Consider the following 13,588-nt stretch of genomic DNA (forward strand, 5'->3'; position numbering starts at 1 on the left):
AATACATTTTGTAGCTAGTCTCTCAAATATTTCTGTGCCCATTCTTGAGGAAATGAATTATAAAAGAAGAGGTGGTTATACACTTGGGATCATTACCATATATTTTCCTTTTACTGGGGAGCAGATTATGTCTTTTGCATTGGGAGAGACATTGTGGCATCGATAAAATCTCATCTTCTTTTCTCCCATATGATGCTACAGATTTAAAAGCTTAAGAAGAAAGTGCGGAAAAAAAAATACAACTTCAGACTTCTTTCAAGAAAACCTCAGTTTGAAAGTGAGAATAAATTTGAGAAAGTTTTTCTGTGAAAGTATGCTATATTCTGTTAACTTTAAACATAAATGCTCAAAATTGATAATTATAAGGATTTTATTACTTGAAATATTAATTAGAAATGAAGATTAGCATATTCTAGATAGTATAATGAATTTTTATATAATTCTTTGGAAAATAAGAGGTGATAACTCCATGATAACTCCTGAAATCACTGAATTTCTACAGTTTCTCTATGGATTTAACAGGTACTAGAGGGGGGAAAAATATTTTTTCTGTCTTATCATAGTAAATATATATATACTAATTATTTTAATGGAAAAGGTAGAAGGGGGAGGTAAATTATGTCATTTTTTTCAGATAAAATGCACATGCAAAGTCTATGTAATGTAACTGTGATTTTGGATGTACGTTTTAATAAAGCTTTGAGTTATTTGGAGTTAGGATTTTACTTCAAATAACTTCATGATGAAACCCTCATTCCTGACACTAACAATAATAATATTAATACTACTAGTACTAATAATGATTCAAAATGAAAGAGCATTATAAGAGCATGCTGGCAAAAGAAAGTAATTTCTAACTGAATGAACACCAGTGAAGAAAGAAAAATCGTTACTTGTGAAATGCCACAAGACTGGACCTATGAAATTATCCCCAAATTACTTAGTTCTTAGGATAAATTTTCCACTATCGAATCACCTTTTTTTTTTAATTTTCTCCCCTTTATTTTTTTATTCCTTTCCTTTCCTTTCCTTTCCTTTCCTTTCCTTTCCTTTCCTTTCCTTTCCTTTCCTTTCCTTTCCTTTCCTTTCCTTTCCTTTCCTTTCCTTTCCTTTCCTTTCCTTTCCTTTCCTTTCCTTTCCTTTCCTTTCCTTTCCTTTCCTTTCCTTTCCTTTCCTTTCCTTTCCTTTCCTCTCCTTTCCTCTCCTTTCCTCTCCTTTCCTCTCCTTTCCTTTCCTGTCCTTTTTCTTCTTCTATATTTGACATTTACACGGAGCTTGGAGTATTGAAATTTTGTGACATTCATAATTCTATTCTTGAGTATTTCCAGGCTGCTCTCTATGCATACACTAAATATTGGTTTATGAACTGGAATTGGATTTGGAAACAAGGAGTTCCTCGAAAGATATTTCTTTTTAGAGTGGGGTGCAGTTCATAATCAGGGTCTTACTTCTGTGGACATTTGTGAAGAATTTGATTCTTTCTTTGCAGGAGGATGTTGTCTAGTTAAAAATCAGCACTACTGATCATGAACTAATTGTATTATTCCTACCAAGTCTTAGGGGGATGTTTGATGTCCTTTTCAAAATATCTAATTTTCAATGAATTAAAAAAAAATCCTAGCATTTCTATAAGTACCTATAGATACCTGCCTGTATAATTAGATATTTACATATTTTGGAGGACTGTGATATGGGATAACCAGTCATGGTAAATAAACATGAGGTTTGAAGAAGAACGTACAGTTTAGAAACTCCCATTAAATAAAATTTAAAAGCTCGTTTCTATTTGACATAAACTTAGATAATCAAAGTGTTGTGAGAGATGGAGGCTACTATTAGTAGTCTCTACAAGAAGTGTAGCAGAGCTATGTAAGTAAATAGATGTATACCTTCACCACATGCTTCTAAATCTTTGTCTGAATCACTTTTTTTTCCAGAAAGTCTCTATAAAGTCCATAAATAGATACGTTTTTGCTTAGCTGTACAGACCTGTTGTCCTGATAGCTGTCTAAACATAGTCAGACATAATTCCTCTCTAGACACATGCTTAAAACTTATGTAATAATCTGGTGACCTCTGCACCACCTAAGGCATTAATACCAGGATCATTCCTGAACTCCAGATACGGATTGACTTGCACATAGGCCTAATCCTTCTAGATTGACTGCACATGCAATATATAGGACATGCTCCTGCCCTTTTTTGTATCCCCATGTTTCCAACAATGAATCAATATTTAGGTATTTGTGGGGTTTTTGTTGTTTGGTTTTATTTCTATTTGCCAATCCTGAGTCATAGCGAGCTGTGTCACAGCTTACCAGGATAATTTCTGTGGTATAAAGCAAAGTCAGTCAGACCAGCATCACAGAAAAATTCTAAATGAGTAAATGTGGTAAAGGAACAAATTGCTATGCACTCAAATTAATAACAACTTTCTGAAAGATTTACCTTCTCTAAGGTCTCTGGGCCGTGGAAGAGAGATGCCTATCGTTTAAATGTCAGTTTTCACCCTAGATTTCATTTAAAATCAACACCAAAATCATGAATTTCAAAGGCATGGCACATCTTAATTTAATGCCAATGTATGAAACAGAATCTAGTTTTTCTTCTGTAGAAGGGTCCATTCCCCTCTTTTTCTAATTAGGAAAGGAACTTATGAAGAGCAATTGAGTCAAATATATCTGCATACTAGGTCTTTAAGGCTGAATGAGAAGAATTCTATACTGACTTTTTCCTCTTAAATGTAGGCATTCACATTCTTCTTCAGCAGTGGGTCTTCAAGCTACAGGTAGTTTGCAGATTTCTGATGCGAACTCATTTGAAACACCATATTGCCATAATACAATTCATTTCACATCTGCTCCTCTTGACAACTTAAAACTGCCTTGTCCTGTAAAATATGATTCCTTACTTACAAAATTTTGATTGAGGTCTAAGCAAATTGGAAATAGATTGCTATTCTTGTGATCATGTCTCTGTCTCAATCTCAGCAGAACAATAAGAGAAGACATCTTGAATGGTATGCAAATACGAGACACAAAGAATAGCTGAAGTTGTAAGGGACACTTGGAGATCATTGAGGCCAAACTTCCCTGCACAAGAAGGTTGCTCATGAATGTGTCCAGACAGATTATTTTGCAAATCTCCACAAATGGAGGCTCCACAGTGCTCTGTGCAACCTGTTTCACTTTTCAATGACCTTTATAGTAAGAAAAAAAACCAAAAACAATAAAAACAAACATTTTCTTCTTGACAGTAGTCTCTGAGTACTGTAAGTTATTGTACATTTTTATTTCTGTCTTTAGAAAATAAAGGCATATCTAAGTTAACAAAATAGAGGCAAAACAAACAAATTCATGTAGCCAAAGGAATAAACTGAAATTCTTCTGGTTTCATATTGCAGTATAAAAAATGAAATGTTGAATTTAATTTTTGATAGTTGCTGAAAGGCTGATTAATTTCAGGGTCTTTGAAATCTCATTCAGAATGAAAATTCTAATCAATACTTAAAATTTAAAGAAGAGTGTGTCAGAATGTGACCATCAAATGCAGTCAGCTAAAACTAACAGAGGGAAACAAATTCTACAGGCAATAAATTTCCATTAAAATACCCAGTGAAATTTTTTACTACATGGACCATTAAAAGCCCTACTTGGATGAAAGCATTGTAGTTCAATAAATTAGTTGAATTTCTCTGCTTAGCTTTGTAGTTTGAATTCAAACATATACAGAGTAACAGATAACATGGACAACAGAATGAGATGTAGGAATATCTGGGGATTTGAAAGAAAGACAGCAAGGTAGGAGTTTAATGTGCAATAAGTATATGTCAGAAAAGTAGACTTGAAAATTGCATTTTCTGTATCTTTTTTTTTTTGCACTTATATTTAAGAAGGATAATTCTGAATTTTTTTTTAAACACTGTTTTTTAACTGCAGGGTAAACTATATAAAAGATAGCATTAGGTTTTTATATCTTTACGGAAAATAAATTACTTCATCTTCTTGATGTGACAATGATATACATATATATGTAAAAATTAAATGCCTTAGTGTGACTCTCAAAGTACATACTCTTTTGAAAATCAAAGTTTTGATCAAAATAGTAAAGAAAAACAACTACAGAAAGCATATCCTCCGAACTTTAAGAAATTATTTATTAAGCAGCACACAAACATTTTCCTAGTGGAAAGAAAAATTTACTAAGGGAGAATTAGCTATGTGAATATTGACTAGAGCTTTGAAATTATGAGAAGGGTTTTGACAAAATACCAGAGAATTAATCATTAGTCACATTTTATCTTGGGATTTACAATACAATTTTGTTTAATTACTTCTGATGTTTCAGTATCATGCTAAGAACTAAAAGAGACAAAGGATTAGGGGGAAAATGCTCTTTTCAGACTTGTTCTCAAATGCAAAAGAATATCCATTAGAACTCATAAACAGAAGTTGTTATTCTTGGCATTTCTACACAAAGGAGATCAAGGATTGAGCTGGCATAGAAAAACCTTGCAAAAGTGGCCCTGCCAGTTTAACATTAAAAGACTTTGTGAAATGACTTGCATTGTTACAGTTCGGTGAACCACAAGTCATGTATGAATAATATGAACAGGATTCAGGCTTAGTTTCATCTCAAAATTTGTAGGATACTCTCATGCATAGCTAACTTTTCTCAAAAGATAATGTGTACAGAAGATGGTCGGGTTGTTCTGTGGTATAGCAAGATTTATCAAGCACAGTCTTCAATAACACTTGACTGTTAAATTTTTTACATTAAAAAAATTATAATGTGATTCCTTTAAGGAAAAGTTTTAATTCAATTAACTTCCTAAGATAGAAAAGAAATTTAATTTTACAGTTTTACCCAGTCTGAAATGGCACGTTTTATAATATGAATTAGGTATCATTATGGTCATTCCATGTAAAATATTTGTGGATCATTTAAAGAGAGAAATTAATTTGATCACAATTTTTTCGTTTTTGCTTGCTCAGTTCCTGTATGGAGTACTCCTTTTGTCATCTGAGGAAAAAAAAACAATATTCAGTTTTAATTTATACATAGATAAGAAAATTCCTTTGCGGTTCCAATCTATTAATCATCATCAAATAAAAAAATGTAGAATATAAAAATGCAAAAAATGTAAAATTTTTGTGTAAAACCAAGCTTAATTTTATCTTGATTTATGTGTTTTTAGATTTGTATGTAATGATGTTTAAAAATATTGCTGCTTTTAATTTATCTAAAATCACCAGTGTTCTTGAAATTTGTTTTGCAAGTTTGAGAAGAAAAGACCAACAATAAACATTTGAAAACAGAATAATTTTTTGACAGGACCTATGGGAAAATAAGGAGTTCTTCACAGGCAAACAAAAATTATATACATTAGAAACAATAATTCCACGATTAGTAAAGCAAGGACAGAGAAAGATGAAGTGGGAAGATCAGCAACATAATGGTTATGTGAAGTTTCTAATAACATTTTGAATGAACTTTAAGGAACATTGTATGTTTCATGTTTCTTTTATATACACCACAGTGGTTCTAATTCATTTGGGAATCTCAGTAAGAAATATACAGACATGCAAGAGTAGTTAATGATTCATTACGTGAAACCCAGAATTGGCAGGAAAATGACATGAAACTTACATCTCTTCTGATGCTCCTGTAGCGTATGACAAGCCCCGACTCGTTGACCATGACAGGGTGTGAAGATGAAATTCTCACTAGTCTTCAGGTTTCTAGGATATTCTTTCAAGTGAACAGTTATCAGTCTTGTACCTGTTCAATACTAATACTTCAAAGTGACATACTAAGATTCAGGGCAAATGATACCCTCTTACCCATCACCATAGAAATGAGCACTTACAAGTGGTTCACATGTCCAGAAGAAGTCCACAAAAGGGATCAGAGAGTGGGAACACCTCTCCTGTGTTGAAATGTTGAGAAAGTTGGAGCTGCTCAGCCTGGAGAAGGCTCCAGGGAAATCTTACTGCACGTACTAGTACTTTAAAAAGGGCTTATGAGAAAGATGGGATCAGACTTTTCAGCAGAGCCTGTTGTGTTATGACAAGGAGTAATGATTTTAACCTAAAAGAGAATCAGTTTTGATTAGATATAAGAAAATAGTTTTTGCAATGAGGTTGATGACAGACCAGAACAGTTTGCTTGGAGAAGTGGTGGATTCCACGTGCATACTAACACAGAGGGTCAGGCTGGATGGGGCTCTGAGCAACCTGACCTAGCTGAAGATGTCCCTGTTCATTTAAGGGTGGTTGGACTATACAACATTTAGAAGTCCCTTCTGACCAGAACCATTGTATGTTTTTATGAAATAAAGGTGGTATTGTTACAGACAGCCATGGTACACGCTTGGGTTAAACAGCAGACACTCTTGCTAATATGCAGGTCTCTACAAACAAAACCTCTGGTTAAACTCTGCCTAAATTCTGCTTGAAATTACTGTCTCATCATTATGGTCTGCTGCACTGGCTCAGTACAAGTTCAGATCATATTTCACTAAGCAAAGAGATAATCCTCTGAATGCTGCACACATGAATAATTAAATCAAAATAATTTTCACCTTGACTTAGCCAAAGTTATTCAGGACTGAGGATGAGGTACTATTCTGTTTTAAAATCCTGGCAGTTTTGGTCTTCCAGTTATCATAGGAGTTCAGAAAATTCTTTAATGAGTCTAGCTGTTTCTCAGAAGATTGGGGAAGAAAAGCTGAGGAGAAATGCTATTGTATGTATTATTCAAGCATAAATTATAGGTCTCAGCTGGGTAAAATTCTGTGGGTTTATAGCACAGGTCAGACAAGATGATCTGACGATCCATTCTGGCCTTGCATTTCTGAGTTTCTGAATAATGTACAATGAATTTTATATATTCAAGTCAAGATGTGTGGCCAGAAAACTAAAACTATTTACTACTTCTTGTCTAGATTTATGATGAAAGGGAAAGGACCAGACAGAACTCATTAAAAATAAATTTCTCAATCTCCTAAACACCTACATTCCCTTTGTTTTCTTTCTGTGTCATGGTGAAAAACTATGGAATTTTGAACTAAATCAATAAGCTCTGACTTTTTAACTCTTTATTGTTTCTTACCGCTTCTGTGTAGTGATTTTATGTGGCTTATCACATTTTCATCTGCCACTCCTCCATATTCTTGTCTCTTCTTTGCACCTCTGGAGTTGAAATATTTGTTAATATTCTGAAATTATCCCACTTATGCAGCAACATTGACTATTTATGAAACTGACTCTATTGGTTTTTTGTAGTCCTACTGACTTACTTCTCTGGCTAAAACTGCAAGTTTTCATAAGTATTTTGTTTCTGCTCTTTAGTAAACAGCTCTGTTTTTTCTTAAATGTAATTGTTTTATGATAATTTTTTAGAAATTTTACATACAAATGGAAACAACACATTTTCAGAGGGTACACAAAAATATTCATATGGGTAAAAAATTGAAAATAATTCAGGTATAACTTGTATGACTATCATCAGGACCTCTAACTAAACAAATACACCTAGACTGTCTCTAGTGGTAAAAGTCCCTATCTTGACAAATATTCACTAAGAACTCATATATTTTAAATCTTTGGTGGAAACAGTGTAAGTAACAAGCAAAAATTATGTTTTCTGTAATAAATATTGGATTTTGCTGTGGATATTTTTGTCATCTATGTCTGTGGAAACCTTTTTCAAGATGTTCATTAACACTGCAATTTGCAGTAATAATGTACTTAAAGAATCAGTCATCTTCCACTCTTGGATTACAGAAAGTCAAAACCAATGACCGAGGCATTAGTGTCAAAGGGTTAGTTCCCAGGTTGGTCCTGAGCAGACTCTTTAGTTCTGGAGTGACTGGCACGCTAGATGATGACAAAGATTGCCTTTTAACTCAGATTGATAGAGCAAGGTGCTGGCAACACCAAGGTTGTGGATTTGCTCTGTATATGGGCCATTCTCTTAAAAGTTAGATTGATGATACTTGAGGGTCTTTTCCAATTCAGAATATTCTGTGAGTCTCTTATTAATCTTAGAGATTAATACAGAGGATGCTGACTTTTTTGAAAGGGCAATTATTTTGGTTAATTTCCATAAAAAAAATTTTATTCTCATGTTTTCCTTTCAGGCTATCCTTGATGTAGCAGTGTGCTGCTATTCAATGACTGTATTGTCATCTGGAAGTAAAAGCACAAATATCCTCCCATGTCAAGCAGCAGGACTACAGACAGGGCAGAACAGTAAAGGTTTCCAAGAAGTTTGAATCAGAAGACTAAACTATAGTAAAGGATATGGTGCAAATGCACGAGGAAGCAAAGTAACAATACTCAGTATATGGAAAGGGTGTTTGTATTTCACATAATGTCATCAGATGACTGGAGTCACCCAGTCTCATTAGAGACACCATAGGTGTGCCATCTGACATCCAGCTGATTGTCCAGAGAACAGATACAGTGTGGAGCCATACTGTTTCCCATGCAAGATTCTCTTGGTGAACCTGCTGAGCATTACATACCCCTGCTTAATGCAGCTAAATTAAACCTTCACTGAGAAGGTCTCACACAGATATTGCCATGAGGGGCTAGGTTGTTAAGAATTTCCTTTATAGTCAGAAAAAGCTGTGGAGCAGGATTCATCTGATCTATTTTGCACAAGTACTTTATGATAGCGTAAGTGGTGATCTAAAAGTGCCAATTTTCCTGCACTGATTTTCCCATGACTGAGATGTAGATGTAAACATATTTCTATACCTGTTCAGAAGAACTGTCACCCAAGATGTAGAAAGTATTCTCCCCGGAAAACTAAAGTGCTCTGCCAATCTAAACAATTTACCTATACTTATGTGACAAAACATCAGCAATCAAGCACAGACAGAATTCAAAATTCATTTTTGGGGCACAATCAGTTTTATTGAACCTCTAATTCTTCCACTCTGTCATAAGAGGATTATGGGAACTGGGCCAGAATTGGTCTCATTTTTAACAATTAATAAGAAATTTGCCTGTGAGATACAATATAATTAGACAATTTATGTACTAAAACAACACTCTAAATTAGATTCATTTTTTTAAGAGGATTTTTCTTCTTAACTTCCTGAAAGCTTTACTCATCTTTGCCCTATAACTCAATTACTTACACCCACTTGTGAAGCTCTTGACCTTAAAGGAATAGACTAAGCCACTCCCTTGAGATATCTTTCTAGCAGTTTAAGTAATGAGGAGTCAGCAAGTGTAATCATGAAAGGAAAATTATTTTCATCAAGAAAATGTATGTTTATGCTTGTCAAAATGATGACTGTAAGAAGTGCAGAGATATGTAAAATGATGATCATAATTAAAAACTAAGACTGGATTTTTTTTTCTCTAAAAGCACACAAATTCTGTCATCAGAAAACTCATATAGATTTAAAAAAAATTGATTTAATACAATTTTCCAGTATCTAGGTAACCATCATTTGAATCTTTTTGCCTTCTTCAGTGTTCCCAAAGGAAATTAGCTAATTAACTTGCATGGACACCATTAACAAGTATTCTAAAAAGTCATGGACATTGGGCTTGGGGGGAGGGAGGTTGAAGAGGCTAAAAAAATCCAAGTATGACTCTGAAAAATAAATATTTCCAGAAATTCCTACTAAAAATCCACACTGATCCTCATTACCCTGGGGAGAAAAAACACATAAATCATGAAATAAATACTAATAGGAAAGAAAAATCCTCAAAGACTTGATCTTGTTTAAACACAAGCTTTAATTAATATGCCTTTGTAAATAGAACTGATCATCCTGATTTTTGTGCTTTGGAAACTGATAGGGAAATTTTCACTGATTCAAATGAGAGGAAAATGCACAACACCTTACCTGCTTCCAAATGCAGACATTAACCCCACTGGAAGACATCTATAATTCTTATTCAAAAGCAAGGGCAGCTCTTGCCTTAGGGGTGCTAGGATCCATTCCCACCAGAATTTTATAACTCTCAGTACAAATCTTTGTAAGCTTTTCTTCCCTCCAGTGCCAAGTACAGACAGTGCACACAAAGGCACAAAGCCAAACACTGTCACACAGGAGACAGGGATATGCACAGGAATGGAAAGAATGCTCTACCTTAGCCTGTACAGAAAGGGTGACCCCCACCTGCAAAGCATTCCAGTTTTTACTGTTGTAAGGAAAAGGAGATCAAGGCAGGATATTGTCTTGATTGTCACTGATTTAGTCAGTGACAGAATCAATAGCAGAGAAATGTTAAAAATCAGAACAAATATCCTGCTTACTGTGAAGTTATGCAGCCCAGGTTGTATTATTGCAGCTAACGTAATAAACAGCACGGTGTGTTGACCCGCACAGCTCCTTGACTTGGGTGTAGAAACATAAATGTGTGTGAAGAAAATGGATTACAATTACTTGTTTTCTAAAACAAGTAGATTTCTAATTTGGTTTTACTTTTCCCTGACAAAAAAAAAAAAAGATGAGATTATTCAAGTTACACTTAATGCTTAAAAAAACATTTGTTTGAATAATTTAAAATGTATGGTGTAGGGAAACTCTCTTTTCTGGGTCAATTTTTATGACAGCCAAAATTTGGCCTGGTTTGGAAGAGATCTTACAGATCATCAAACAGTACAAATTAATTTTAATGTAGTGGAAAAGCTGAAGTTTCCCAACAGCTTTCTGTCCTTACACTATGAAAAATAAATCGTACAATTTTTCCTTTTTCCTTTAGTGTGTGACTGTTCCCAAGATTATTTACATGTTTAAGTGACTGGAGTAGCTTTCTTAAGAGCATAGGCTAAGGAATTTGAGCCTGTTCAGCCCTGAAAGAGACAACAGGGGGACCTCATCAATGTCTATAACTATCTGAAAGGAGGCTGTCCAGAGGATGGAGCCAGGATCTTCTTGGTGGCACTGCCGAGCAATAGGACAAGAGGCAATGGGCAGAAACTGATGCACAGAAAGTCCCACCTGAATAAGAGGAAGAACTTTACTGTGTAGAAGACCACAGAACAGAGTGTCCAGAGAGGTTGTGGAATCTTGCTCATTGGAGATATTCAAGAACTGTCTGGACACAATCCTGTGCCGTATGCTCTGGGATGGCCCTGCTTGAGTAGGGAGATGAATCTTCGTGTGCTAGGAAGCATACAGCAAAGAGGTAAAAATTATCCTTAGTTTAAGAAAAAAAATAAAAAATCAAAATTAATTTACAATTTAAGCTAACTGTTTCATCTTCTGCATTATGAACAATAGTTACAGAGTTGCAGACAAATATCTATACTTGGAGACAGATGCACTCGCACACATATTGGCTTTTTCCATGTGGTTACTACAGCAGAGAATATAATTTAGAAGACTAGCAGAGGACACACCAATGGTTTAAAAACATTTTACTGAATTATTACAGGTCACTAGTTAAGTAAACTAGCTAAGTTTGCTCTATTACCAGTAATATAAAAGCCATCAGCTAAGTATGCTTCACTAGCAAAAACATGAACTTGAGTCAAAGCCAGATGAAAATGCCTGTTGCCTTTTATCAGTTTAGATCTTTGTAACTTTATGTTTAATATTTTTTTTCCTTTTAGCCTGATATAGAATTCCTATCTCACTCCTGGTTTGTATGAAAGTCACAAATTAAAATCATGTTGCTTTTCCACAATCTCTTAAAAGGAATTAAAAATTAAAAACTGTGCATCGATGTAATTTATCTCCTTTATTTTTTGAATTAGTGGTTGGGAAATCAGCATCCTAAAGTCAAATTCCATTTAAAAATTGTGTATTTCCATACTCTTTATTAGAATTACCCGAAAAAAAGCGGTAACTGGAAGAGAAGGTCTTGCAGTCTTATGACTGGAGGTGTGCTTACTTTGAACTGCATGCACACTCCTGATGCTTGATTTCTAAAGTTGTTATTAACACTCAGAAGCAGGACTAGCCAAATTCATGAAGAGGCTTAAACAATGTGTTTTATGGGTAGCAGTACAATCCCCATGTACAGAGCAAATGGATGGTATATAATTGAAGCAACCAAAGTCTGTTACTCCTTCTACAGGAAGTGAGCAATTCATTATGCCAAACCTAATGTCATTGTATTGTGTAACACACCATAATACCACACTGCTCCAAAATGATAAAAGGCTAGCTACTGGCCAAATATTTAGAGTAATTTGCCAAAAAATCCTGTTTGTCTTCATCCATCTCCCTGTTACACTCTTTTTTTTTTCTCAGCCTACTGAGTAAATATTGCTAACTTTGACTCAAACAATTTGTTCATCATTTTCCACCCACATTTCTCCTGTAATATTTTGTAGATACTGCTTTCAAATTATGTCCTCCCAATGGATCAGCTTCTTGCTTTTACTGTCATATCCATCTGAAAATACCAGGTTTTGTACCAGGGAATCAACACAATTAGAGAAGGAAGGATAAATGCATTATCTGGATTTTATGAAAACAATATATCATAAATTCATACTTTGGAAGTTCATTCATTATGGCTTAATTTTAAGATCTAAATCTCTGTATGGAAATCAGAAATAAAAATAATATTAAAAATCCACAATAATTGTTTAACTGCTACTGAAAATTCAACAGTATTTACTTACCTCTAAGCACTAAATTCCTCATCCATGGATATATCAATTTACCATGATTCCTTGGCAGCATCTCATGCAATAAGGGAAGCTGAATAAATCAGCACTTCAAGGATTCAAGCCATATTATCACCAGAACAGGATAGGTTTTAAACAGCTGACTGAGAGACAATCTTTTATCACTGATTGAGATGTTCTTAAAGACAAGAGAAATTCTTAAAAATAGAATAAACAAATAATAAAAGCCTCTCAAAAATTTCAAAATGTCTAATTTAATATCTCAAAATATTTTAGAAGTAGAAATATGAATGAAGAGTTTATAGTATAAAAAAATGTACAGCAATATAATATTGATATCATAGAATTGAGTTATTCTGACAACAAGTACAAAGGCAAAAAGAGGACAAAGATCATTGGAAAAACAGAAACAATTTGAAAAGGAAAACAAAGTATTCTCCAGTGGATCCCTTAGATTTTTAAGGAAATTCTCTAATGAATCTATGGATGAAAGTAATGAATGCTTTTCATAATATATTTCTATTCTATTTTAGTTTAACATTATTCCTGAAGTTTTTATGCAACTTCACTATGCTGGTTTTGACCAGGGTAGAATTAAATTTCTTTACAGTATTTAGTATGGGATTAGGCTTTGAATTTGTTCTGGAAACAGAGTTGATGACATGGAGATGTTTTTGTTATTGCAGAGCAGTGCTGACAGAACAAATAATTTTCTGCTTCTCATGCCACCCCATTGTGGTGGTACCAGTTGTCGGTTTCTCTGGGTCTGGATTGAAGGCACTTGAGACAGTAGGTCATGTTCGGACTCAGGTGTTCATTATTTTTTATCAGTAAAACAGTCTCACTACTGCGAGTTCAGCACCTTTCCATTAGAAGGCACAAAATGGCTCAAAATCTCTTTTTCCAAGGTCCTTTAAGACTAAACTATCCAATTAAGAACTGACATCTAGATTATTTTCCCTTTTAACCCAATAAC

Source organism: Camarhynchus parvulus, chromosome 1 (assembly GCF_901933205.1).
Source record: "Camarhynchus parvulus chromosome 1, STF_HiC, whole genome shotgun sequence".
NCBI lineage: Eukaryota > Metazoa > Chordata > Aves > Passeriformes > Thraupidae > Camarhynchus > Camarhynchus parvulus.